The sequence below is a fragment of the Asparagus officinalis genome, chromosome 3 (assembly GCF_001876935.1).
Source record: "Asparagus officinalis chromosome 3, Aspof.V1, whole genome shotgun sequence".
NCBI classification, from domain to species: Eukaryota; Viridiplantae; Streptophyta; class Magnoliopsida; order Asparagales; family Asparagaceae; genus Asparagus; species Asparagus officinalis.
In genome coordinates, this window is record NC_033796.1 from 45,907,803 (window position 1) to 45,912,458 (window position 4,656).

A 4,656-nucleotide genomic window follows, 5' to 3' on the forward strand; every position below is an offset into this window, starting at 1 on the left:
GCTAGCGGAGCCGTAGTGGAGGGTACGTTCTTTGTGAATTCCTTTCACGCCCGTATTCTTTTCGATTCGGGAGCTTCGCATTCTTTTATCTCGCATGCATTTATGGATAGACTCCAGCTCATGGCTCAGCCTCCTGACACCCCTTTATCAGTTTCCACCCCTTTAGGTGAGGTATCGCTTCTGGAGAGCGTCTGTAGGAGGTGTACCGTCAGTTTGGACGAGTCAGAGTTCGTAGTTGATTTGATAGCGTTGCATATGTCCGAGTTTGATGTCATCCTTGGTATGGATTGGTTGTCTTCCTACCATATTAGTATTGGTTGTTTTGTGAAGACAGTCAAGTTGCGAGCGTCCGACGGGTCCGAGATAATTGTAGCCACCTCTCGGGGCAATCGATTTGCGGAGTCATTCCTGGCGTACATCGAGGAGGTGATGCGACGGGATCAGGGTGCTGAGTTATTAGAGACTAGAGTTGTCTCGGAGTATCAGGATGTCTTTCAGGACATACCTGGATTACCTCCAGTGAGAGAGGTAGAGTTTTGTATTGAGTTGCAGCCAGGCACAGCCCCGATATCCCGCGCACCCTATCGCATGGCACCAGCTGAGATGAGGGAGCTTCAGACCCAGTTGGACGAGTTGCTAGCTCAGGGTTTTATTCGCCGGAGTCATTCTCCGTGGGGCGCACTGGTCCTCTTCGCGAAGAAGAAGGATGGTAGTATGAGATTATACATAGATTATAGAGAGTTGAACAAGGTCACTATCCGGAATAGGTACCCAATACCTAGGATTGATGACTTGTTTGACCAGTTACAGGGTGCCAGTTGCGGGTTCGGGAGATGGATATCCCTAAGACCGCTTTCCTCACGTGCTATGGATCTTTTGAGTTTTTGGTCATGCCATTTGGGTTGACCAATGCACCCGTGGTATTCATGGATTTGATGAACCGGGTTTTCCGTCCCGTCTTAGATCAGTTTGTGATCGTCTTCATCGATGATATATTCATTTACTCGAGATCAGAGGCAGAACATGAGGAGCACCTACGAGTAGCTTTGAGGACTCTACAGGAGCATCAGCTGTATGCTAAGTTCAGCAAGTGCGAGTTTTGGCTTTCAGAAGTCAGATTTCTTGGCCATGTTATCAGTCGAGAGGGTATAACAGTGGATCCAGCTAAGGTCGCAACAGTTCTTGATTGGGAGCCACCGAAGACGGTGACAGAGATTCGCAGCTTTTTGGGTTTAGCTGGCTATTACAGGAAGTTCATTCAGGACTTTTCGAAGATTTCGACGCCGATTACACACCTTACGAAGAAGGGTGTACAGTTCATATGGAGCATGGAGTGCCAGAAGGCCTTTGACATTCTGAAGGCTAAGTTGACTACAGCGCCGGTTCTGACTATTCCGAGCAGCGACAGGACATTTGTTGTGTATACAGATGCATTATTGGCAGGCTTAGGAGGCGTATTGATGCAGACTCTGAGGGTAGTAGTCTATATCTCACGACAGTTGAGGGTGCATGAGCAGAACTATCCCACTCATGACTTGGAGTTAGCAGCAATGGTATTTGCACTGAAGTCATGGAGGCACTACTTATATGGAGTGCAGTTTGAGTTATTCACAGACCACCAGAGTCTGAAGTACCTCTTTTCCCAGAAGGAACTCAATCAGAGACAGCAGAGGTGGGTTGAGTTTATTAAGGACTACGAGTTCGCGATTCAGTATCATCCGGGGAAGACGAACGTCGTGGCAGATGCATTAAGCAGGAAGCGTCGATCTCGGATTTCAGCTTTGAGGTGTTCACTACATCGGGATCTTATCACTCTTAGCCAGTTTGATTTTAGACCCGAGATTGGAGGAACCAATGCATTTTTGGGAGCTGTGACAGTGCAGCTATCTTGGAGTGACAGAGTTGTCAGAGCTCAGTTGGGAGGCTCTTGGATTCAAATCCGAAAGGAGGAGATTTCCAAAGAGCCTAAGACTGATTGGACCATTGGAGCTGATGGAGGTCTACGGATGAAGGGTAGATTGGTTATGCCGGCCAGTACAGAGCTGAAGAGGGAGTTATTTGATGAGGCACACCGTACTCGGTACACAGTACATCCAGGAACCACCAAGATGTACAAGGACTTGAAGAGACATTTTTGGTGGAGCGGTATGCGTAGAGAGATTGCAGACTATGTGGCTAGATGTTTTACCTGTCAGCAGGTGAAGGCAGAGCATCAGAGACCGGCAGGGACACTTCATCCTTTACCCATTCCAGAGTGGAAGTGGGCAGACATTTCCATGGATTTTATTGTGGGGTTGCCGAAGTCAAAGAAGAGGAATGATTCTGTTTGGGTGATAGTGGACCGGTTGACGAAGTCAGCATATTTTATTCTAGTGAGGGCCACTTATACAGCCGAGGCTTATGCGAAGATCTTCATTCGGGAGATAGTTCGACTTCACAGAGTTCCGGACACGATCGTATTGGATCGAGGATCGGTTTTCACTTCACATTTTTGGAGGAGTTTCCAGGACTCATTTGGCAGCAGACTATCTTATAGCAGTGTATTCCACCGGACATGTTGCGGGCATGTGTCATTGACTTCCAATGCAGCTGGGAGGATCATATTCCATTGGTAGAATTCGCTTATAACAACAGTTATCAGGCGACGATCGGTATGGCTCCATATGAGACATTGTACGGGAGGCCCTGTAGATCGCCGATATGTTGGACAGAGCCAGAGGACAGCTTGATGCTTGGTCCAGAGCTGGTAAGGCAGACTACAAAGAAGGTAGCATTGATCAGGGAGCGGATTCTAGCCGCTCAGAGTCGGCAGAAGAGTTATGCAGATAGGAGGCGAAGACCCTTGAGTTTCGGGTGGGAGACTCAGTCATGCTGAAGGTATCGCCTATGAAAGGCGTACAGCGATTTGGACGACGAGGGAAGCTTGCGCCGAGATACATTGGACCATTTCAGATTCTGGAGCGTGTTGGAGTTGTGTCATACAGACTAGATCTTCCAGCATCAATGTCTAGTATACACAATGTATTTTATGTTTCTATGCTCAAGAAACACTTGCGTGATGAGGAGCAGCAACGAGTATTGGATGCACCAGAGATTGAGCTTCAAGAGGATTTGACTACTATTGAGATTCCGGTTTGTATACTGGCCAGGGAGGACAAGAGACTCAGGAATAAGGTGATTCCCTTAGTGAAAGTTCAGTGGAACCGAGGAGGCATTGAGGAGATTTCTTGGGAGCGCGAAGAGGACATGCGTCGCGACTACCCACACTTGTAAATTAATTCTTATTGTGTTATATTTTTGGTTATGTTTATATTTAACGCTAGAATGAAGATATTTTCGCTTAATTTTTAATCTTTTGGAACACATGGTATATGTATGGGGGGTTCCTTGTTTGGATTTTTCGCCCGATGTACTAGTTCCACTAGATTAGGATTTGAGCGAGAATATTATCATTTTAGATCGTTAAGTATAAATATCTCTAAATGTCATCTAGAAATTCATATTTCGAGATGCGTATGATTTCCGAATTTCGAGGATGAAATTCTTTTAAGGGGGGAAGAATGTAAAACCCCCGAAATTTCTATAATGAATATATGTGAATTATTAATAGTGAATAATTCTCTTATGATAAATAATCATATATATATATACATATATATATATATATATCAGATGAATGTGATTATCTATGTTTGAGAACCCATCAAGTGTTTCTATGTGAGAGAAATCGAGTGAAATGACCAGCATGTTAAATACCTAGCAGCAGGCATTTTTCTGCTGCGCGGTCGACCGAAGCGGTCGACCGCATCGGTCGACCGCACAGCGGTCAGGCTGTTTTCTGAGTTCGGGTTCAAAAGGGTTTCGGGTCGGGTTTGTGAGTTAGTATATAAGCTAATGTGCCCGAGAGAGCCTCTCTCAAATCTGAAACCAAAACCCTAGCCCCCCTCTCTTCCCTAAAACCCTAATTCTCCTTGCTTGGTGATTTGGGAGGAGGTCTTGAGGATTTTCAGCGGGATTGTTGGATTTCAGCGAAGGGGATCAACCTCCTGCAGATCTAGGGACTTTTTCTCACCAGAGGCGAGTAACTTCTCGCCCAACTTCACCCCCTTTTTGTTTTCATGCAAAGTTTGAGTTTTTATTGATTTTATTGGGCCAAAATCGTATTTTTTTTGTAGAGATAGTAGATCTATATGGTACATGTTATGAGAATCATGCTTTCAAACTTTAAAAGCACCAAAGGACTTTTATCAACAAGATCTAGATCTGAAATTTGCTTAAACAAGAGTTAAATCATTTTTTTACTGTTATCAAAACGTTTTAAATCTTGTTTCTCTTGTATTTAGAATTTTGGGTATATGGTTTACATACTTAAAAATGCATTGTTCTTCTACTGAATGATTTTTAGAGAAGTTAGAATTTTTATTTGCCATAAGAATCAAATTCTTGTTCCAGGTTTCGAGCTGACAGAAACCCAGATTTGGGTTTCTGTCCGCTTGGCGGTCGACCGGGGCGGTCGACCGCTGGGCTCGCTGTAGGGGCAGAAATAGCCTGCGGTCGACCGCACCGGTCGACCGCGACGCTCTGCTCGGTCGACCGAGATGCCGCAGCGGTCGACCGCCAGGCTCGTATCAGAGTGCGGTCGACCGGGTCGGTCGA